The 24,862-nt window shown below is 40.6% G+C and overlaps 1 protein-coding gene across 7 annotated transcripts in view; it reads right to left on the bottom strand.

The window, feature by feature from the left end:
• SLC20A2 (solute carrier family 20 member 2) overlaps window positions 1-24,862 on the bottom strand; it is a 107,873-nt gene that overhangs the window by 55,947 nt on the left and 27,064 nt on the right. Inside the window, exon 1 of one of the 7 annotated variants that reach the window (XM_082715166.1) lies at window positions 19,519-19,745. The exons of the other annotated variants lie outside the window; for them this stretch is intronic. The gene's annotated coding sequence lies outside the window, so the exon portion shown is untranslated. Of the gene's footprint in view, window positions 1-19,518; window positions 19,746-24,862 lie in introns of those variants that run through there. 7 annotated transcript variants of the gene reach the window in all.

Below are 24,862 nucleotides of genomic sequence, written 5' to 3'. Positions count from 1 at the left end.
CTCCTCGATGTACAAATTCTGGCCTTGTCTTTGATTAAAGACTGACATACATTGGAAGGCACGGGAACAGTTTTGAGGGTTGGATGGAGCTGAAGTAGATGAAGATACCTCCAAAAGGTGCTAAGAAAAAAATACCATGCAAAATGGTAAAGCCACTTTGGACAACGGGATGGCAGTTTCTTATAAAGCATATGCTCATCACGTAAGTCAGCAGTTCCATTCTGAGGTATGGTCACCCAAGAGAAATGAAAACACGTATCTACACAGGGAACTTTTTATTCTATATCTTGAGTATGGTGGTAGCTACACTACTGGACACATGTATCAAAATTCATGAAACTGTACACTTGCAATTAGTGAATTTTATTATATATAAATTATACCTCAATAAAACAGACTATAAAAACACTGGCATATATAACTACGTGAAGTGATGGATGTATTCTTTAAGCAGATGGGAGGAAACCTTTCACAAATGTATATGTGTACAGAATCATCACGGTGTACACTTCAAATATCTTACAGTTTTATTTGCCAATTAATTCTTTTTTTTAAAAATATTTTATTTATTTATTTGACAGAGAGAGATCACAAGTAGGCAGAGAGGCAGGCAGAGAGAGAGAGAGGAGGAAGCAGACTCCCTGCTGAGCAGAGAGCCCGATGCGGGGCTCGATCCCAGGACCCTGAGATCATGACCTGAGCCGAAGGCAGCGGCTTAACCCACTGAGCCACCCAGGCACCCTTGCCAATTAATTCTTTACCTCAGTATTCTACCTCAGTAAAGCTGAGGTAAAAAGCCAATATGATACTGGTCATAAAAATATATAAAATATTCATTCTTGATATGTTTCCCTTCCTATATTGCTGGCTTTGCCTTCCCCCACCCCCAGCTGCCTTAGGTTAAATAGTTAAAAGGAAAAGAAGAGAAAAGAAATGGGAAGGAAGGGAGAGAGAAAGAAAAGTAACTCTCTTATTGAATGGAAGAAGGAACATTCTACTCAAACATAGTAAAAGCAGCCCATTTGACCAATCGAGCAAGGGCTCAGGGACAAGGTGTCACACCTTGTTTAAAACAATGGCATCAAGAACCAAAGAGCAAATACAGATCAGTGAGAGGAAGTGCAAATTCAAAGTTCCACAGAAAGGGACTCAGACGCAACTCTTTTTCGAGGCCAGAGATGAAAGGCGAAGGCCTGCTGTGGGGACAGATTAGACCTCTCTTCCAACCAGGCACATACTATTTCCACAGGGAAAGAAAAGCAGGGCATTCTTGTGGAGCCAAGTCTCCAACCTTGCTTCTTCAGGATCTAAAAGGTGGAAACCCATTCATTAGCATTCAGGTTTACAGCAAATATAAATACTTCAGCTGAAAATCACCCCTATGGAGGCCCACAGATGAAAAACAGTTTAAATCTGGACTTGCGGACACTTCATATACCAAAGGCTTCAAGGAGGTCAATTAAAATAAGTTAGAGCATAAGCAAACTATAAATAAACGTGTCACCTTGCTGGGCTACTCCAATACCGACTCTACAATGGGTTCGGAAATGTTCTCTCTCATAAGTACAGCTGGAAATGATTTAAACAGTTCTAAGCAGGAGCATTTATTTTTCGTATGGGAATTGGTACCAGGCTGGGTTAGATGTGTGGCAGTCCCAGTACGCTATCTTGAACAAGAAGTACACAGAGAGAGTATGGGTGGCTTTATGACATGAACCTCACAAGTCCAAGAAAATAAGCAAATAATCTGAAATGTGAACAAATACTGATGTACAAAGATGTCATTTATTACAATCATGAAAAAAGGAAACCATTTAACTATCCCCCAGATCGGAGGAAAAGCTAAGGAAGCACTGATGACTTCTAAAGAGGAAATATTATATAGTAACTAAAATGATGTAACTTGAGGGGTGCCTGGGTGGCTCAGTCAGTTAAGCCTCTGCCTTTGGCTCAGGTCATGATCCCAGGGTCCTGGGATCAAGCCCCACATCTGGCTCCCTGCTCAGTGGGAGTCTGCTTCTTCCTCTGCCCCTCCCCCTGCTCATGCTATCTCTCTCACACTCTCACGCTCTCCTCCTCTCTCAAATAAAAAATAAAATAAAATAAAATGATGTAACTTGAAGAATTTTTCAAGTTACATAATTGGCATTGGAACATTCTCTGCAAAGGGAAAAATCAGCATACAAATGGTATGTGCCAAATGATCTCAACTATGCTTGAGAATACACCAGCAATGAGACTTTAAAGAAACACACCCAAGGTTCAGAGTGGCTCTCTCTAGCTGTTCTTGACTTTTTTTTTTTTTTTTTTTAATATTACCCCAAACTTCCTACGATGAGCAATTACTACTTTTAGTGTCAGAAAAACCCTTCAAAACACTGCTGAGGAATGCACACTTTTTTTTGAGAAGTTAGGAATGCACCACCAGCATACGCTCCATTTTTGCAATAAACAAAATGAATTTATCATGAGTCTTTCAGCCCAGGCCTCGCAGACAATTCTCCTTTCAAGTTATGACCTAACAACTCAAGAGGTAAATACACCTTCTATACTTTTTTATTGATTTTATCTTTGTTTTTCACTTTCAAGAACACCCCACAGTTCTGGCATCTGAGCACGGGGTGGAAAGGTCACTGCACGGTTCAGAGCCTTTACCATAGTCCCATCTACAGGATTCTAAAGCGCATCCCCAGTCACACCTGGTCCTCCTTTAGAACTCTCCCTTCATCTTTTCTGTGCTTCTCTTGAGGACTGGCTGTCAGAACCAAACTTTACCCAGAAATCAAGAAAAATGTCCTGCCAAGTACACTGCAAGCCTGACTGAAGCGGTATTTGAGGTTAATGCTTACAAGAAACAACCCATGATTAGTCTCTGATTCCTACTTTGGTTCACAGAATTAGAGAATCAGAGAACATTAGAGTTTGAAAAGACTTGAGAAGTAGTCTGGTCCAATTCTGGTCATTCTGAAGATGTGACTGCCGTCACTGAAAGTAAACACAGGAGATGACTATTCCCTAAACGTGATACCCACTGACTGCTCGGGAGGTACTCAAAGGGGCAGTGTAAGGGGTGCCTCTGGCTGGCCTTCCTGATGATACTAGCTCCTACTTGGGGAGTTAAGATTCCTTGGGGAGGGAGAGGCAGAGAGAGCAGGGAAAGAGAAAAGGGTGAAAAAGAGGATGGGTTACAAAGAATGCCACAGAACCATGATCCTTGGAAATTTTCAAGAGCAGATGATATCTTCCAGTCCCGTCCAGCTCAATTATTCTGTATCAACCAGAGACCACAGGGCTAAGAAGGGGCAGTGCAGCCTGCAAATGTGAACCACAGGATTGTGCTGTGGGGAGAGGAGGTGGAAATTCCTGACCCTTTCTAGAACAATGCAATCAATGGCTTTCATGAGTGTATAGAATATGGCACAAACTCATTTTCTTTTTTCTTTTTTTTTTTTTTTTTAAGATTTTACTCATTTTATTTGACAGACAGAGATCACAAGTAGGCAGAGAGGCAGGCGGAGAGAGAGGGGAGGAAGCAGACTCCCTGCTGAGCAGAGAGCCCGATGCAGGGCTTGATCCCAGGATCCTGGGATCATGACCTGAGCCGAAGGCAGAGGCTTTTTTTTTTTTTTTTAAAGATTTTATTTATTTATTTGACAGAGAGAGATCACAAGTAGACAGAGAGGCAGGCAGAGAGAGAGAGGAGGAAGCAGGCTCCCAGCCGAGCAGAGAGCCCGATGTGGGACTCGATCCTAGGACCCTGAGATCATGACCTGAACTGAAGGCAGCGGCTTAACCCACTGAGCCACCCAGGTGCCCCCGAGGCTTTAACCCACTGAGCCACCCAGGCGCCCCACAAACTCATTTTCTGTGTAAAGTTTCTACTGCAGACCTTGAGGGTTCAACCCCTCTGGACCCTGATTCTTTTCCAGGCTCATTCCTGATGTATTCACTCTCCCTCCTGCATTTTTGTCATTCTGACAGTTACATTTGTTTTTGGCTTGTAAAGCGTATGTGTTACTTAGATGTCTTCCAGTAGCCTTTTGCTCTCTGGGAAAGCACTGTATGAATATATTAAGTAAATATGTTTTTAAAAGGATAAAGAAAGAAACAGCAAAAATAATGAAAAGGAGATAAAGTTAAAGGAATCATGACAATTTGGCCTGAGGAAGAGAAAGAGAAGATGGAGAAGGCCCTACAGAACCTAAGTGAAAAATAGTTTTTTTTAAAAACGGAAAGACTGCCTCATGTCACAGAAGTGCCATTTCCTAGAAGATGCTCAAACGGAATCTAAATGAGCAATTATTTTCAGAAACTTTGTTGTTTCTATTTATTTTTTATTATTTTATAAAAGATTTTGTTTATTTGATAGAGAGTGCACAGGTAGGTAGAGTGGCAGGAGAGGGAGAGGGAGAAGCAGGCTCCTTGCTGAACAGAGCCAGACACGGGACTCTATCCCAGGACTAGGATCATGACCTGAGCTGAAGGCAGACGCTTAACTGACTGAACCATCCAGGTGTCCCTGTTTTATTTTTTTTTCAGAAGATTTTATTTTTTAAAAGATTTTATTTATTGGGGCACCTGGGTAGCTCAATCATTAAGCATCTGCCTTCAGCTCAGGTCATGATCCCAGGGTTCTGGGATCGAGCCCCGCATTGGGCTCTCTGCTCAGCAGGAAGCCTGCTTCTCCCTCTCCCACTCGCTCCGCTTCTGCTCCCTCTCTGTGTCTCTCTGTCAAATAAATAAAATCTTAAAAAAAAAATTTTTGTTTATTTATTTGGAGGGGGAGGGGCAGGGGGAGAGGGACAAGCAAACTCTACACTGAGTGTGGAACCTGATGCTGGGCTTCATCTCGGGACCTGATATCACAACCTGAGCTGAAATCAAGAGTCAGGCACTTAACTGACTGATCCATCCAGATGCCCCTAAAGGTTTTATTTTTAGGAAATCTCTATACTCAACACGGGGCTTGGACCTACAATCCCAAGATCAAGAGTCACCTGCTCCACCAACTGAGCCAGCCAGGCGCCCCTGCTGCTTGCTTCTATTTCAATTTTATAATTTGATGATTTCATGAAAAAGTGACTATAAGAAAATACATACTGGTCATTCTCTATCAAGTGTGGAGATATGGCAAAAAGTCTTTCATTGTAATAAGACTGCACTTGGAGAAGAAAAAATTTCTAACCGAATGGCTTACTGCACACTGCAATGCGCTCCCATTAGAAACGTGGAATTAACCTGCACAATTTTTTTTTTTTTTTCAGGATTATGACCACCTTGCTGGAGTGCTGTAGATACAACACCGCTTGAAAGCACAGGACGAGGATGGCTGCCCTCTATAAATTTATTCCCACTCTAGGAGAGAAATGTCTTCTAAACATTTTTCCCTTTTGGTGTATGCTACAGATGGATTCCCCTCAGATAGTCTATATAATTTTTTTTCTTCAGTCATAACCAAAAATAGATTTGTTTTCATGAGCAAATCACTTAGCATCACTTCGATCACATGGCAAACCTGGGAGCACTTGTTCCGGTTCTGTGCCCTGAAGTGTTGGACTGTTTGGCTAAACTCCAAGAGCTATATTAGGGAAATACCTTCTCTTCGGCCACCGCAGTTTAAAATGGAACTATGTATGTAAATAGTATCATGGTTCTTACAGATTTATTTGCTAGTTTTGGTCTGATTACAGTAGAAGCTCAACAGAACTATGAATGATACTTACAAAAACACTGATTCCTGATACTACGACGTATTCTTTCTATTAATAGAACATTAATATAAATAGAAGAGTTGATAGGTGGAGATTATTATCTTAACTATTTTCCATGCTCAACTTACAGCCGCATACTTCTTGTTCTCATTCCAAAGCTTCTTTCTTAAGCAATACTTCTTAGGCAGCAGAAAAAGCAAGAGGGAGCAGATGATTAAGTTGATTCAGTGAGACTTTCCCTCTTCGCAATGTAGGAAAGTTGGTTCAGGTCTCTAAAGTGCTTCATCGGAAGTCTGCAAACGTGATTCAGTTCCACCCAAATTAGTGGTATAAACAGTCTAAACAAGGCAGTAAGTTCAAAAAATCGTTTATCTGGTCAGGAAGTCGGGTGGAAATCTAGGACATTTTCCATATCTCTCACGGAGACAACCAAAATTGAAATCTTTTTACTAAATTAAGAAACCATAAGCATTTGCTTGACATCACCTTCAAAGAATGATGAAAATAGCAGTTTAAAAATATCAGAGAGATAAGTTTTTAAGATGTCTTTGAATATTATCTCCTGATTCTGAGAGTGCTCCTGCTACTTATTTCCTTATGGATGACTTGAGATAAACTTTCCTGGGCAAGTCACTGGCTTCCTTTGGCTCAGTTTTCCCTTTAGAAAACTTGGGAGCTTGGGAGGATGCCTTGATGTGAACATGAAGAGCTGTATTATAATAACTAGAAAGCAACTGGGTATAAGCTGCTCCTTGGTGTTTGAAATCAGTTATGAGAAGAAAGAAGAAGTACATAACTATATGGTCTTTGGTCATGACCCACTTAATTGCCTCTATTGGAGCTCGTGTGTGCGTGTGTGCATGCGTGCACGCATGTGTGTGTATGCGTATTTCAATTACTCTCTAGTGTCACTTTCTTTCAGCCTAGTGAACCTCCTTTAGTATTTCTTGTCAGGCAGATCTGGTAGCAATGGATTCTGTTTTCATTTACTTGGAAATATTTTCATTTTGCCTTTGCTTTTGAAAGACAGTTTTGCAGGGCGGACTCTGTCAGCACTTTAACATGGCCTCTCGCAGCCATCTGGCCCCCACTGTTTTTCATGAGAAGTCAGGTGTTACTCTTCTTGCAGGTCCCCTATAACTGAGTCAGTTCTCTCTTGCTACTTTCTGCATCTTTCTGTCTTTCAAAATTTTGACTCCATGTCTGGGTGTGGATCTCTTCATGCTTACCCTCATCAGTCAAGCAACAGTCTGTCAAGCATCTTGGATGGGTAGCTTAGTGGTTTTCATCAAATTGGGAAAGTTGTAAGTCATTATGTCTTTGAATATTTTTCCGCCTCTTTCTTTCTCTCTTCTACTTCTTGTCCACTTAATGGTAACCTATATTTTTCTGAGATTCTGTACGCTCTTTTGTCATTCTTTCCATTCTTCAGACTGCATTATCTCCATGGCTCTCTATTCAAGTTCGTGGATTCTTTCTTCTGACAACCCAAATCTACTATTGAGCCCTCTAGTGAGTTTTCTTTTTTTTTTTTTTTTTAAAGATTTAATTTATTTATTTGACAGAGATCACAAATAGGCAGAGAGGCAGGCAGAGAGAGGGTGGGGGGAAAGCAGGCTCCCTGCTGAGCAGAGAGCCTGATGCAGGGCTCAATCCCAAGACCCTGGGACCATGACCTGAGCTGAAGGCAGAGGCTTTAACCCCCTGAGCCACCCAGGTGCCCCAGAGTTTTTCATTTTTTTAATAGTTTTCAATTTTAGTATTTCCATGTTAAAAATTTTTTTTAAAGATTTATTTATTTATTTGAGAGAGAGAGAGCGCACATGAGAAGGAGGTCAGAGTGAGAAGCAGACTCCCTGCTGAGCAGGGAAGTCTGATGTGGGACTCGATCCTGGGATTCCAGGATCATGACCTAGCTGAAGGCAGTTGCTTAACCAACTGAGCCACCCAAGCATCGCCTCCATGTTTAAATTTTTTTAAATTGTGGCAAAATAAACATAAAATTTACCATTTAACTACTTTTAGGTGTACAGTAGCTTTAAGTACACTTACATTGCTATGAAAACATCACCACTATCCATGAGCAAAACTCTTTTCACCTTACAAAACTGAAACTCTATACCCATTAAAGAGTGATTTCCTATTCCCCCTCACCCCAATCCCTGGCAACCACCATTCTGTCTCTATGAGTTTGACTACTTTAAGTACATCCACATGAGTGAGATTAGTGTGCTTCTGTGGCTGCCTTTTCTCACTTGGCATAATGTCTTCAAAGTTCATCCATGCTGTATCATGTGTCAAAATGTCCTTCCTTTTAACAGACTGAATAATATTCCACTGTATGGATATACCACATTTTGTTTACCCATCCAGTGATGGACATTTGGTTTGCTTCCCCTTTTTGGCTACTATGAATAAGACTATTTTTAAAGATTTTATTTATAGATAGATTTATTTATAGATAGATCACAAGTAGGCAGAGAGGCAGGCAGAGAGAGAGAGAGGAGGAAGCAGGCTCCCTGCTGAGCAGAGAGCCCGATGCGGGACTCGATCCCAGGACCCTGAGATCATGACCTGAGCCGAAGGCAGCGGCTTAACCCACTGAGCCACCCAGGCGCCCCTATGAATAAGACTATTAAAATGGATATACAGGGGTGCCTGGGTGGTCTCAGGCAGTTAAGTGTCCAACTCTTGATTTAGGCTCAGGTCATGATCCCAGGGTTGTGAGACTGAGACCCATGTTGAGCTCTCTGCTGGGCATAAATCCTGTTTAAAATTCTCTCTCATTTTCTCTCTTGCCCCTCCCCTCTTTCTCTCCCTCCCTAAAAATAAAGACAGGTAATTAAATTAAATTAAATTAAACTAAATGGGTGTACAGATATCTCTCCAAGTCTCTGCAGCTTTCAGTTCTTTTGGGTGTATATGCAGAAGTGGAATTGCTGGGTCATGTGGTAATTCTGTTTTTAATTTTTTGAGAAACTACCATACTGTTTGGTATAGCAGCCACACCATTTTATATTTCCACCACAAGGTATAAATCTTAAATTTCTTCACATCCTCACCGACACTTGTTATTTTGCTTTTGTTTTTTAACAGCAGCCATTCTAATGGGTATGAGGTGATATCTCATAGTGGTTCTCATCTGCATTTCTATAATGATTAGTGATGTTTAGGATCTTTTCATGGGTTTGTTGGCCATCTGTATGTCTTCTTTGGAGAAATGTCTATCAAATCCTCTACCCATTTTTTTTTTAATTTATTTTTATTTTTTATAAACATATATTTTTATCCCCAGGGGTACAGGTCTGTGAATTGCCAGGTTTATACACTTCCTCTACCTATTTTTAAATTGAGTTGCTCTTGGCTGTTGAGTTGTATGAGTTCTTTATGTATTCTGATACTAACCCCTTATTAGATAAATGATTTGTAAAATACTTTCTCCCCTAGCAAAGGTTGCCTTTTTATTCTACTGATTGTGTCCTTTGTTGTTCAGAAACTTTTAATGTTGATGTGCTCCATTTTATCTATTTTCACTTCTATTGCTTGTGTTTTTGGTATCATATCTGCATTTGGCTCTTTATCATTTCTATCTCTTTTAAAAATAGTCCCTAGTTGATGATCCACTGCCACCGTATCTTTCTTTAATTCTTTAAGAATGGTTTCTTTAAATCTTTGAATATATTTATAATATCTGCTTTAAAGTCTTTGTTTTGGGATGCCTAGGTGGCTCAGTCAGTTAAGCATCTGCCTTCGGCTCAGGTCATGATCTAGGGTCCTGGGATTGAGTTCCACATCACTGGGCTCCTTGCTCAGCGTGGAGTCTGCTTCTCCCTTTGCCTGTTCTGTGTGCTCTGCTTGCCACTCCCCGTGCTTGTGTTCTCTCTCTCACTCTCTGATATAAATAAATTAAAAAATCTTTTTTAAAAATAAAGTTTTTGTCTGCTTTATTCAATAAATGGGCCCCCTCAAAAGCAGACTCTATTATTTCTCCTATGTATCTGTCACAATTTCCTGTTTCTTTAGTTGTCTCATAATTTTCGTTGAAAACTGGACATTTTAGGTAACATCTTGTAGAATATTCTGGTTACTGATATTCCCAGCTCCCAGAGGTTTTGTTCCTGGTATCTGTTTATTTGCCTGATGTAAATCTGTGAAGTCTACTTTCCACACAGTATATAGCTGTTTATGTCCCTGCTCAGATTTTTTTTCTCCCTTGTTTTCCCATTTTAGTCTGGCTTCCTGAGAATCACCCAAAGCCACTTAACTGGTCAAAGGCTGTGCATAAACTCCCTTAACTAGTTAGAATTTCACCTTTCATCAAATGATGGCAGGAAGGTCTGAATGCAAAGGGGCAGCAAAAAGGTAACCTCTGGGGCGTTTTAATTATTATTTACTCTGTATGTGCTGGTGCTCACAAAACCCTGAGTTTGTGTAAAAACTCACAGAACTATAGTGTCACCAGAAAAAGTGTATTTTACAATATATAGTATTTGTTGAAGTGGCCATGATTTGTCCTTAAAAAAAGATACTTCTATACCTGTATTGCTCTTGCATAGTTGGATCCAATTAGATCATTTGAGTTCTTAGAAGTTTACTACTTAATATTTAATGAGGAGACATAAAACAAAAACTTTCTCATTATACTATTGCCAATTGAGGGTCATTCCCTCTCAGAATGCAATAAAATGAAAACTAAACTTTAAAAAATGTATCACTATAATACTTAATAGTTCATATGACAATATCACGTTTTTATCCCTGATCAGAAGTTTCTTCTGGATTAAGCTTTAAGTCATTTTTTTTCAAATAAAAATTCTGGATCATTTAATTTTTACTGACAAGTCTCAAAGAGCCTGAAGACACTGTGATTTAAAGATCAAAGAAAATCTTAAAAAAAAAAAAAAAGTAAACAAAGGAAGAGATGGCAAAAATCAGGTCTGACAGAAGGTGCTTGGCCGGACAACCTACCCTCTAGGTTCCCAGGAAGACTAAGTCTGCATAGCAGGCTGAGGCAGAAAGTGACAGAATACCCCAGCATTCTCTCTTCCTGCACTAGCTGCCACTTTAGTTCCAAGTCAAGTCTTAAGCAATCACTTCTTTTTAAAACATTTATAATAATAGATAAGCTCATCTGTAACTCCTAACCACCTTACTATGCTGAGAGCATTCATATCCTCCTACTTCCAGTTTTAATCTTTAAAGGCAAAACCAAACAAAACCAAGAAATGAATGAACAAATGAAAAAATAAAAGGGAAGAAAATAAACTCGGTCCAAATCTTTAAGCTGAGATCCAGTCTCCCCTCTCTCTTCCTAAAGCCACCCTTTCTCTTGACAGCAACCAGAGAGTTTTTCTACGTTTTCTAACTTGGTCTAGAGTCTCAGAATCTCAGAATATAGTCTAGAAATATTTTTATCTGTTTTAACGCTTTTAAAAAGCTATTCTCTTTCTTGCTTTGAGCCACTCAACCCGCAAAGCATTCCACCAATCAAACTGTAACCACGTATTTTTTTCTACCTTGATACGCATGTGGCATGTCACACATCCGAGCTGACCCCGTGTGAGGAGGGCTGGGACTTGCCTGCTGGTGAGGACATCCAATGTGGTGATCTCAGATCTCACTGGTGGCAGCCCTTAGTCCACTGCGTGACTTACTGGGGTTTAACTGTTCCCCAACATCTCTTTCTCTCCTTCCTTCCCCAGAAGAAATGAAAATAAACCCATGTGGGAGGTGTCTTTACTTTCCTGAGGAGCCAACAGTGCAGAGAGGAATGACATGATTCTTCCTACCTTACAACTACAGGAGAGAGGCGAGATGGTAAAGAAATACAGAAGGGGCTGGCAAGGAGAGCACTCCTTATAAGGGTCAAAGATGGTAAGAAGGAAACTTGAAAAACCAGCTTTCTTAGTTCCAAGTATTCCAGGAAATACTCTTCTATGAGTAACGAAGGTCCTCATAGAAGGAAGACTAGGCCAAAACATGGCAGTACACACATGCTACCAGATTTCTTGTGGTTTCTCAAGGTATCAGTCCCTTTGAGAGTGGCTTCAATACAGTCTCAATCTAGACCTCTACCTCCAAGAATACCTGGTGACAGATTCTACTCATTTAGGCCCAGACTTAGGAAGACACTTCAAAGAGACACCTTTAAATAACCACCAAAAGGACTTATTCTCACGCGTTACCACATAAAACGAGCTAAAAGGGAGGCCAACTCTTTTTTGCTCACGATTTTCTTAAATCAACTGCCACTAGTACTAAAGAGTTACCCCAAATAACCTTCTGATTAAGGCCACAAGAACATCCTAGCAGCATTTGGCAGAAATAATTGAGGGAGCCGGTACTGTCTTAAAATACTGTCACTTTTAATAAACACTGGTGAGATACACTTTGATACTGCAAAGAGAAGGGCTTTGGAAACACTAGCTAGGTGGCTTGCTCTTTCCATCACCCCTCATCACTGTCACTCAAAATGTTCTCTGAGCTTTACAACATATGGTTCCACCATCCACTACTTTATATATAAGATCAAGAATGATGGTCCCTTACAAAATTTAAATGAATAATCCTGCCATAAAGTAATATTTTAATGACTTAAAAATGTGCTAGATTTACAACTCCTTTCCTTTAAATAATACTGAGCCTGAGATCTTATTCAATTTGAGGTCAGATTAGAGTTCATTGAACATCCACTACCATGAGTAGTGAAAGCAGACCTTTGGTGAATACCTTTTATACTGCAGAATTCACAAAATTATCCTTTGTCAATAATTGCCATGCATCATTTTATGTGGGTCTCTTCTCAAGGACCAAGGTCTCAAGTCTCTGCCTTAAAAATAAGCCAACTTTTCCCATTATAAAAATAATACACATTCATATTAAAAAATCTGGGAAAAACAAAAGAAAGTAAAACAAAGAAAAATGCTCCTCGCTCACCACTGAATAATAACCATTGTTTTGTGTACATTTTGGTGTACCGGTATTATCCACTGGAGTACACATTACTTACATAAGCCACTGGCAGGCCACTGCCAAATTAAATAAAATACAAAAGTCAAAATCAAAATGAATTATCATAGTCATGTTTTGAAAAGAAACTTTTCATTATTACATAATACATGCTCATTGAAAAAAAAAAAAAAATCTAACATATAGGTAGCCAAAAAAGGAGGAGGAAAAATCGTCTATCAGCTCACCTCCTTGAAATAACCATTGCTTAATTTGGTGCACAGCATTCTTTTTTTTCATGTACATACAAGTACCTTCCTTTTAAAAAAAGAAAATGAAGCCATTAGACCATTAAAAATTGCCTTCCAGTTGGAAAATGGTTATACATATGTATTTTGTGAACCTGCAAGGTTCACTCATTTCAGACGGAATGCCATTGTTTTATTTTTTTTGGAATAAATCATTTATTTAATGGGAAAGTTAGTAGCTTTTCTTTTTTTAAGGTAGACTTAGTTTTGAGTATATTAGTATTTGAAATGACAAATGTTGAAACAAAAATCTAAATTATGATTACTTTTTTTTTTTGCTTTTTAAAAAATTTTTTATTTATTTTCGGCATAACAGTATTCATTATTTTTGCACCACACCCAGTGCTCCATGCAATCCGTGCCCTCTATAATACCCACCACCTGGTACCCCAACCTCCCACCCACCCGGAATGCCATCACTTTAAATGGCTGCACAGAGTTGCATTATGTGGCAACACCATAAATTATTTAACTAGTACCTTATTAGGTTGTTTCTGGGGATGTTTTATTGACACATTAGGTCAGTAATTCCCTAGTAGTCTAATAATAAGCAAAGGAGATTTTTCCCCCTTCTTTCTCTTCAAGTTTAATTTTTTTGGACTGAAGAACTATAATAAAAAAGGTTTATCCCAAACCACTTACCCACTCTCATTTTTAATGAAACATATGTGGACTCAATATAATCTTGATTTTAAAAACAAAATTATTATTGCCAGGGTGAAATGCCAAAGGGAATGACTCCTTAGTCATTTCTCTTTGTATAGAAATGAAAACAGCCTGTTGTCTGCGATCAGTAAGAACCAAACCAACCAAACATTTGAATTTTCTATTGGGTTTACAGTTATTGAGAGCTCACTGGTTTTAAAGAGAGCATTTTAATATTCAGACCACTTCAGGGTGTGTTAAAAATCAGTGGTCTCTGCCTCTGGATTTAGGAGATATAGCTATCTTGTCAGGATTTCATACTTTTTTTTTTTTAAAGATTTTATTTGACATATAGAGATTATAAGTAGGCAGAGAGGCAGGCAGACAGAGAGGAGGAAGCAGGCTCCCCGCGGAGCAGAGAGCCGGATGTGGGGCTCCATCCCAGGACCCTGGGATCATGACCTGAGCCGAAGGCAGGGGCTTTAACCCACTGAGCCACCCACGCGCCCCAAGATTTCATACTTTTAAATGGACACAGAAGGAGAAAGTAACAGGGCATGCAGCTTCCCATCGGGGAGGTCAGTATTTTCAAACACAGCCAGGTCTGCAGACCGGGCAACCCTGTTATATACACTCGCCACCTTTACGCCTCTGTCTTCCATTACGAGGCAAACTGGAGTTCCAGCCAGGATGCCCTCACTTGTCTTTTCTCACTTCAAGGAACTCTTAATACTCTGCAAATGTGTAACTAGCTTTAGCTATAAAAGCCAAGCATTCTACCTATCCCATTTCTAAGAGCTAAAAAATGAGCGCACAGTATCCTGCCAAGACGGAGCATGTCTTCTTTGGAGATAGCAGTGTGCCACTTGTGTGACACTTTTCAAGCAGCACCGGCAAAACACGCCCTCTGAGAATGCTTCGTTAGGACCACATAAAGCTTTTATGGTACAAAATGCTACACAAAGTTTAACAAACAGACACACTCTCAGTAGTTTGTGTTTTCAATCCAAGACGATTCCATCAGGCAAAAGCGCAAAGAGTAGAGGGACTCCAAGGAGGAATAACTATTTTGAACGGGAAGGGAAGAACTGCCACCTAACTCTGGATAATGTATTACACAGGAGGGAACAGAGCGCCCTGTGGCCTTGACCATTTGACTGAGTAATTAACCATTCAATTGCACTAAGTGCCTAGCAGTACCACAGACTGCTGAGGATCTAAAAACGTCAGGATGGAACAGGTCACCACCCTTCACCTCTAGCAGAGACCCTCCAAACTGCTAACATGAGCCCATGATTGCGTTCTCTTCAGGTCCTCCGGCTTTGCCCCTACACCTAGGGTGTCAGATGGAATTTGCCATGGCAGGGCTGAGGCACAGCATTCCCGCAGGTGACAGAACAGCTCACGGACAAAGTTCTCCTGCAGAAGGGACACAGTAGGGAAAATGGGGTACGGTCAAACTTCCCCGAGAGCCACCTATCTTCTGACATAGGCTTCATGAAGAAACAAAGTGACCCACCCAGCCAGCAGCCTGTGACACAAAATGATCACCAGCGAATGTTCCTTGTTCTGACCTCTACCCAAATTCCCCTTCAGGGGGCGGTAAAAAGTCACAAGGGGAGGAGGGCGTCTACTGAACAACACTGTGATGTTATCTGATAATACAACAGTAGCATCACATTTTCTCATCTGATTCTCATTTGAAATGGGCACTGTCTTAATTACTGAGTTCAGAAAAGTAATTGCAAAATTTTCCTGGTTAATTATTAATCTTCTCGAAGTGACAGAGGAAATCCAGAACAAAGTCAGGGCTAGAAGGGACTTTGAGAGGACATTTATCTCTAGACTGCAGAGAGAATATCAAAAACATACAAATATAGACCCATCTTTAGAGGACTTCCATAAAAAAGCTTACATTGTCCAGTACTGAAATTCTCCATTTTCTAAAACCTGGCTTTGTATGTCATCTAGTGGTCCTCCAACATTAGTGTGTATTAGAATCACTTGCTGGGGTTTGTCAAAACAGAGACTGCTGGGCCCTGTCCTGGTGGTTGCTGAATCCATAGATCTTGGGTGAGGCCTGCCAGGGCGCATTTCTCACAAGCTCCCAGGAGGAGGCGATGCTGAGAACCAGCACTGCACTGTGAAGACCACGGTTCTAACCTAACCTTTGCAGGACTGAACCCTTATATTGGAAATAGATACTAGTTGGTCACCATTCCTCAGTTCTGAGGCATATACTTACTTGAATACCAATTCAACAGTCCCCTGGTCATTTCTTTCCCTCCAGGCTAAATAATAGATGTTTCCTAACATCTTATTATAGATATCATTTTTCAACCCTTTAATCATTTTGTGAGGCTCTTTGTTGAGACTTCTCCAAGTCTCTTAGATGGGGAGCTATGAACTAGACCCGGAACCTTGGTCAGAGACTGGCTGAGACTGCATATAAAGGGAAAAATGACTCACAGATTAATAAAGTGTATTCCTATTTATTAATCCCCAATACCCAAAGTTTGTCTTACTTTTGATTCATGTTCTTCTGACTCCTTTATGAGCTGCAGTAATGCTTAGGTGACCTTCCTAATGCCTTTCTTCTGAGAAGCTCGAAGCACTTCTCTAATTCAACAGGTGACTCAACACCCTAACCCAGTGCAGGGTTAAGGTACTAGTTCAAGTGCGTATCAGTTCAGGAGGCAAGAAAAAAATCTGGAATGCAAATTCAGATTTCTATCCAAATACCGTTATATTGGGAAAGAGGTTTCCTACATTCATTGCCTTTTATAAGACACTAAGTTTACCTCCTTCATATGAGCATTCTAGGTGCAGAGAAACTAGTGAATCTCCTCCCTTTCGTTGGGAATTCTAACAGGGATCTGGTTGCTGGGGTCACTCTCATTATCTCCATCACTTCCACAGCTGCTGAAAGAGAAAGGGAGGGAGCACCCTGAGGGGCACTGTAGTTTGTCCTGTTTGGCAAAAGCCCAGACAATCTGAAAACTACCCCGCAAGCTACCTCCAACCCTCCCCTCTCCATTTTGTTTTCCTTTTCTTCCCTTTCATATTATGGTTTCTGAAGTTTTTTAAAAAATATTTTATTTATTTATTTGACAGACAGAGATCACAGAAGCAGGCAGAGAGAGAGGAAGAAGCAGGCTCCCTGCTGAGTGGAGAGCCCAATGCGGGGCTCGATCCCAGGACACTGGGATCATGACCTGAGCTGAGGCAGAGGCTTAATCCACTGAGCCACCCAGGTGCCCCTTCTGCCAGTTTACTTAGGATGTGGTGTTGGGGGCCGGTCTCTGTGTAGTGCCTAATTTCGGCACGTGAGTCCTCTGCGAGTAGGAACTATGCTGTCTTTGTGCATTGTATGTGCTCTGGGGGTGCTTAACACGTGCTAAATAATAACAGCAGTGCCAGTATTTCCAGGAGAAATCAGAATTCCAGCAGAGGGCCCAATCCTATTACCATCTATTTGTGTACAAGACAGCCAGAGCTCAAGGCGTCCCTCTGTGCACTGTTCCTTTCGTTTTAGATAAAAAGAGCTGAAATTCAGTATCACAAAGACTATTCCTACAAAATTTCCTTTTGAAAGAGAACATTCTAGAGATGTGATCACTGTGCATTTGCATTCAGCTCCAAACCAAAAGGCAACCTGTTAGATAACATAAGTTCTTATATAACCGCACAGTCCAGTTACCTATTGAAAGCCTCATGTGAATGAAGAAGACCCCCACCCCCAACAGAAAAGCCTCTTTGCTTCCCTGAAAAATCTCTCAAAGCTTCAGTGCAGAACACTAATTCTTTAGGAGTAGAGGAACATTAAAATAAATCTACTGCAAGCAGGAGCCACTCTGTCAGAGCCTCTGGTTCTATAACTATTTTAAGAGGCAGAGGGCTAGGAGGGGGTCAGGCTGCCAGGGAAAGCAGCTTAAACAGGGCTGGAGGACAGAAATGCACAAAGCCAAGCGCAGGGAGGGCGATGGTGATGGAAGGTGCAGGTGTGCACAGCACATGCGGGGAACTGTGAGCTGCTGGGCTCTATCTGCAGGCCCCACAGCTGCCTGGGCTGCTCAGCATCTGGACCCCTCACCTGTTACCTTGAGCTGAGCTCACTGTGATGGGTCATACCCAAGGTCCTAACTAGTCAACAGGGACTCTACTCATGAGGGAACCATAACTAGTATCACTCCATCAGGCACACAAGAGAAGAAGGAGTGAAGAGAACCACCCGCCCAGCGAACGCAAGAAATTCCCACACTGACGCTTAAATCATTAAACGATCTCCCCTTTCATTCACCTGTATCAGGCTCTCACAGCACATAAATCACTAAAAGGGACACTCTGAATGTGTTTATGAGCATTTTAGCAACTCCTAGAAGAACACACACTTCCTCTAGTAAAAATACCTATGGAAGCTTCTTTCTGTTAAATTGTTAAAAGTGGATACATTTTGAACAGCTTTTCTTTTCTACAGGACTGAAGGACAGTGGAGGGAATGAATAACAGCTTGAAAACCATCTAGTACCAACCGTACCAACAGTGCACCTTTACAAACACTCCACTTAGATGCTCACGGAGCCTAGGTGACAATTAAAAGTAAGAATAACACCCGTTTACTGTCTTCCGATGGAAGTAGGTATTATGAAGCAAATACTGGAACAAAGTCCCATTTACTACTTAAGTTGTATTACAGACTTTGCTGTTATAATTACAATGAATCTGGACTGTAAATTTCTCTTTCGCTCAACAAAAAACAAGTTTTAATAGGAGCTGCTTTCTAAAAATAGCTCAAGAACTCAGTTCTGTTTTCCCTTCTTACATTCTTTTCCTACTAAATGTACCACTGAAACATTTCCTTTCATTGTTGACACCTTAGGTCATTTGGATTTTAAATCAGACAATACATAATAACAAAGAAGTCTTTGAATAAAGCTTGCAAACTGGGAAAATGGCATTTGAGGGAATGCCTCCCTCCTTGCTCACAGCGTTGATACGGACATGGATGCCTGGGAAGCAACTAGTAGGCGACCTATTAGAATTGTTTCAGTAAAACCAATATTCCTATAGGTGATACAATTTATGTGTTAACTGATTTTAAAAAATGTCCTCCCTGGTTCTCTGTTATAAGCACGTTGTTTGGCATGAAGTTAGGTATACTCTGACTTAAAACACACCTCAAACAAATTAAGCAAGGTGCTTCAGATCTTATTAACAATACTTGATGTTAAAATCTTTAGTTTTCTTCGGTCTGAACTTAAATTGACAATGACTTGTTAATTTTAAGAACAATTACGATTTAAAAATTTCATAACCTTTCGTTAATTTTGGTAACTAACTCCATCTTCCAGAGGATGCTTTCAATTACTTTGTAAAGCCTTCCTCCTAAACTTATTTTTTTAAGTGCTTCTCTTTAGGGGTACACGGGTCTATTTTTAAACAGAAAATCTTCTTAGAAAAATAAAAACCGTCTGCCTATACATTTTACAAAGTTACATATGACTCTTGCATTATTTCTGCATATAAACTCGTGGCTCACAGGAAGTTTAACAGGAATCCACTTCTAACTTTTTTTTCCCTAAGATTTAGGTTACCATAGAAATAAAGCTCAATGAGACAACCATTCCATTAATCGAATATTTTAACAGATAAAATAAGAAATAATCTACAGACTGCTTCTGCAAAGATAAAACAGTAAGAATCAAATACTTTCTCTTGGGAAAACCGAAAAAGGCAGGTTTCTTGCAGTAGGATACTTGTAAAGAAAAACCTTTGCCACCGTTCCTAGAATCCTCTCAAGTCCCCACCCCAAAGTTTCCAATTTTCCCAAGGGATAAAAAATTACTGAAGGAAGATTTAAGGAGAAAAGAACAAAGAGAAATCTTAAAAATCCACCCACTACTTACAAGCACTTTCAAAGGAAATCTGAGCCGCAATTCTTCAGAAGACTGCTCTCCCGACCATAAACCCAGTCTGCAGTCTAAAATAGATATCCTATCACATTAGGCCGAGAAGTCACATTTCAGCTTACTAACTTCTACTTGGGTAAACAGTTTTACAACTCATAGAACAGACCCTGGCTAAAATTAACCGCACCGGCGCAGCAGGCAGGAACTCGCTGATTTGCATCATGTGTGCCGGGATTTATTCACTAGGACAACATCGGTGTCCTCTTAATGGGAAATTTGGCCAAGGGGCGTGCTCTGCGGAACAATACATAGCATCATGATTATGCTAATTACTGAATTCAGTCCAATAATACAAACTTCTTTTAAGATGTTTCCGCAAGTACTGACAAAGAGAAAGAGTAAGCGCTTTTCCACGACAGGCATTCACTTGAGTTTTCAGCACATTCAAATGAGACAGAACTTTGACAACAAGGTGGCAGTGCTGTTTGCTCCTCACAAGGAAAAGCAAAGTAAAAGGACATTCTGTCAGATTCTTGAAACAGCGTGACTAGATGCAGTACTATGTGAAATTAAATAGGCATCAAATAGACATACTGAGAAGTCTATCAGTAAGTACCCTTCAATGAAAGCTTTTTTCTGGATATAGAACGAGCTCATGTTACTTACTTGCTTTCGGGCTTTGTCTTCTGCACCTCCCAAGGAGTTGTTATAAGGACACAGGTTCACTAATAAATCACAACTGAGAACATATATCTCAAATATTTGCAAAAGGCATCGTCCCTGACAAGAAGCATTTTTGAAATGCATTTAACTGCCGGGGTGGCTGGAACTGGTAAGCTGCCCCCCCGCCCCCTCCCCCCGCCCCGTGACTGACCATTTATAAGGCACGCTGAAACTCAAGTTAACAGCTAAAGACCTCAAGCACACATCTGACATTCAAAAGAAAGTAACATAGAACTTTCTTTAAAATATATACACTTTCTTAATAAGTACAACTTATATCAAAGCCACAGAACCGCTTAACATCTACTCAAGATGGTTCAGATTTAGTATGTTAAAACATACTTTGGTTTGGTCACTTTATGAAAGATATCAAAACATATTAAAACATCAATCAAATCTCGAGACACCTCTGGGAGAAATTATCCCCCTCCCCCTCCTTTCTCTAAACAGATGGGTAAAACAGGGAAATTCAATGACTTGTCCAAAGTTTCAGTCTGAATCAACACTGGATTATTCCACCCCCGCCAACCGCTCTAGAACATGTCTTCCATATTAACCATTGAGCTAAAATCCCAGAAATCTTTTCAGAGCTGTTTGTTTTCCTGATTTTAAAATGTTGTGTCAGTTTAGAATTCAAGAGATTTTTATTTTTTTCTGTTCAACTCCCAAATCCCAGGTTTGTGCTCCAGGGGCTAGCTCCCTCCTTGACTCTCTAACACAGGCAGGTATCCTGAAACACGGATCCTTAAGACCTGACGCTGGGGCGCCTGGGTGGCTCAGTGGGTTAAAGCCTCTACCTTTGGCTCAGGTCATGATCCCAGGATCCTGGGATCCAGCTCCGCATTGGGCTCTCTGCTCAGCAGGAAGCCGGCTTCTCTTCCTCTCTCTCTCTGCCTGCTTCTCTGCCTACTTGTGATCTCTGTCAAATAAATAAATTTTTAAAATCTTAAAAAAAAAAAAAAAAAAGACCTGACTATGCCCTTATGAAACACTATCCACCTACAGCATAAACCCCCAAAGTGGTAAACAGCTTGACTCCTGGTGGCATGAGCTGGTAACCACCAGCACGGACCCTCTCTCCAGGTCACTCGCAAAAACGACTAGCTGCTAGTCTGGGGTTCCACTCCTACCGCCCAGCTGTAAAGGGCACTTGCGCTCCACTGCCCACCCCGCACCCTGCCCAAGAGACAGTAATTGATGTGCACTCACCACCACCCCAAGCCAAAAATCACTGGAGGTGATTTCCCACTCCATGCCAAAGTGGGCGATCTACTCCATGCCAAAGGGAAACAAGTTGGCACTCATTAAAGATGACTAACTGCAGATCACTATAACTAATTCTTAGTGATCCGCAGCAATTCTGGAAGTCTTGATGCAAAAGAAGACATTGTGAGGCTATTTTTGACATAATTAATCCTTAACCGATTAATAACTGTGATTAATTAATCACAGTTCGGAAGAAGAGTTTCTAAGCTAAAAACATGATTTCTTCCCTAAACCAGAAAGAAAAAGCAAACACAACCGAGTTTACTTAGAGGCACTGGAGTTTGCACTGCAGAGGAACAATATGATGAATTCTACATCCATTAAATGGAAGGCAGGGGACGCTGAGCAGTTTTCCAGTTTCTCATGTATCAAATATGCTGAGTATGACTCTACTGTTTCTTTCAACAGTGGCCACACCTGTTCCAAAATGGAAGAACCCAAACATTCCAAAGAAAATAGTGTATCCTCCAATTTACATTAGTCACTCTGTGGCTTCCTTTTCATTAGTGAAAATAATTTAAGAGTCACCTATACTTTTGTTCCAAGCATACTTATGACAGTAGAGAAAAATCTGTGTGCATCATTAAAAGCAAGGTAAATTCTCCCCATTCGTTCGCATGAATTTTTGGTATTGGGGGAGGCAGGACAGGCAGCGCTAAGTGAGCGGAAGATGGTGATCTATGGGATCTTTAGTGCAACAGATCCATCCAATTGAAACAAAATAAAAAACAACTGTTTTTATGAACTTGCATTAATCAATTCACCTGGATATCAACCCTCTAGAGTAGCCACACACGTAAAATTTTAAATTTTCTCACCATAAGGTTAGAGAAGGGAAAATTAATTTTAGTAACATATTTTATTGAACTCAATATATCCAAGATACTATCATTTCAACATGAAGTGAGTATAAAAATGACTAATGAGCTGGTGGGATAAACGGAAAGCTGAGGAAGGCTGAAGACCAGAGATAGCCTGAAAGGGGAGAAAAATGATCTAGAAAGGAAAAGACAGAACCAAAGGAGGACAGATAGACCAAAAAGAAGGAGAAGAAAAGAATTTCTCCCCAGGCATGAAATTCAGTTATAAAATCACACAGTAGATACTAGAATGTTCCCATTAGGCTAGGTGCTGCTGATAGAGAGAGAACAGACAAGGGCTCTGTGTTCAAGAAGCTCACACTCTGGTGACAAGGACAGACCCACCCAGGCAAACACAATGTTCTGGTGAGTATGAGGACACAGTTAAGTGCTCTGTGTTCTGGGAGTGCACATGGGGGTAAGAGTCGGGGAGAGGAACAGTTAATTTTTTAAATGAAGGTTATCTTCTAATGACATTTTAAATACATGTTCTAGAATATCTCGGGATTCTGAATTTCACTTTGGAACCTTTGAAGAGTCACAGTGACATGATGGAAGGGATCAGTTATTCTGAAAGATTTAAAAATTACATCTGGAACCAGCAGTAAAATTTCCATTCTGAGCTTTTATCATCTTCAAATTAAACGTGGTTATTTGGTCCAACTAGTGAGGGTTGTAGAGTAGGGAAAGAGTAGAAAGGGAAAAAAACAAAACAAAACAAAAACCCTTCCTGTTTCTTCATGGTTCCCAGTTTTTCAAGGGTGACATGAACTACTCAAAGGCTTCATGCTGGAAAAAACCACGATCAACCCACTAGTAAGCAACTCTTCTTCGGATGAAGACCTGGGTTCAAAATGTAGCCTCCCACCGACCAGCTACATGCCTCTGCGAGTCTGCTTCCTCCCCTGTAACACGGGGATAATGATGCCAACAGCAAGGGCCAGTGTCAGTGCTCTCCGAGATGCCACACAGCCCATGGGAGCTCTAAGTGGCTGGAGCCAGTATGATCACACCCGTTCTGTCATCGCTGTGGTCCTCGCTGAAGATCAATTGGGATATTTATTGAGTGAGAGAAGGATGAAAGGCTCCCCATTTTTATAGCTCGAAGCTTCAAAAAATGAAAAGCCAGAAGGGCTTCAACTGATTATTAAGTATTTCAGGGAAACCTAGGGTCTATAAACTATCTCTCTGAAAACTGTAGCTTTGAGAGCCTGCACATTTTTTTCTTTTTTATCACTTCATGTTGCTGGCCTAAGGTCACATCAGAATTTAGAGGCCTGTTGCGGTAATGACCCCTTACGTATTCCTGCTTCCCTGCATCTACCATTGGGTAGTCCCTTTCTATATTAACTAATTTGGCCAGGAGGACAAGGGCAAATTTTTGAAAAGTGCTGACCCACTGGGGCTTGCCCCTCTTGCTGCACTGTGGAACCCCGAGAACACTACCCAAAGAAGCCCTGGGTAGCCTACTGAGGGTGAGACGACCACATGGAACAAAGATACACCATCAGCTGTCGGGGCCCCCACACCAGCCAGCACAATGACCACCGGACATGTGAGCAAGGCCACCCTAGACCATATGGCCCCAGCCAAGCTGCCTGCAGAGATCACCCAGGCTAGCCCAAACCAAGGTCACCAGGTGACCTACAGAATTGTTAGACATAACACATGCTTATTTTCCTAAGTCACTAGTATTACATGATTTGTTACACAGCAAAATCTCACTGATACACATATCTCCAAAAAGTCTGTAACATTCCATCCCTGTATCTCCAAATTAAACCTTTTAAGACCAACTGATGTCTGTTATTCTTAAAATTCACAATTCTGATTACTAGATTTACCTTATCATATCAATTATTGTTAGTCAAACTAAAATGAAACAGTCATATGGTCTGATTATAAAATCAGATATTGCTAAAGTCGGGAGTTCTACATTTATTCCATCCTATAATTTGAGACAAATATATGTGGCCTTCAATGCTACAACTACACATGTATGCTAAAGAGATGATTCGTTCACCCGAGCCTTCAGAGTGATTATGTTGGCATAGATCATAACTATTCAATCTGTCGAAATACTTCAGAAATGGATTAGAGTACCAATTTATCCACACAGGAACAGAAAAATCTAACTCCAAAAGAATAAACCATTTTCTCTTCAGCATTCTTTTTTTGGAAGCTAAAAAAAAAAGAAAGAAAAAAAAAAGTACATACATAGCAGCAAACTCTTAAAGTCTGTTCTTTTTAAAAACCTTGGTAAGTAGTTAATTAATTCAGCATGATTTTATTTTTATTTTTTAAAGATTTCTTTATATTTGAGAGAGAGAGAGCACATGCAAGCATGAGCAGGGTGGTAGGGAGGTGCAGAGGAAGAGAGAATCCTCAACCAGACTCCTCTCTGAGTGCGGAACCTTGAAGCAGGGCTCAATTCCAGGACCCTGAGATCATGACCAGAGCTGAAATCAAGAGTCAGACGTTCAACCAACTGA

This window comes from Mustela nivalis, assembly GCF_964662115.1.
Source record: "Mustela nivalis genome assembly, chromosome: 20".
NCBI lineage: Eukaryota > Metazoa > Chordata > Mammalia > Carnivora > Mustelidae > Mustela > Mustela nivalis.
The sequence above is the reverse complement of the archived record's forward strand: the minus strand, read 5'-3'. Positions and strand labels throughout refer to the sequence as shown.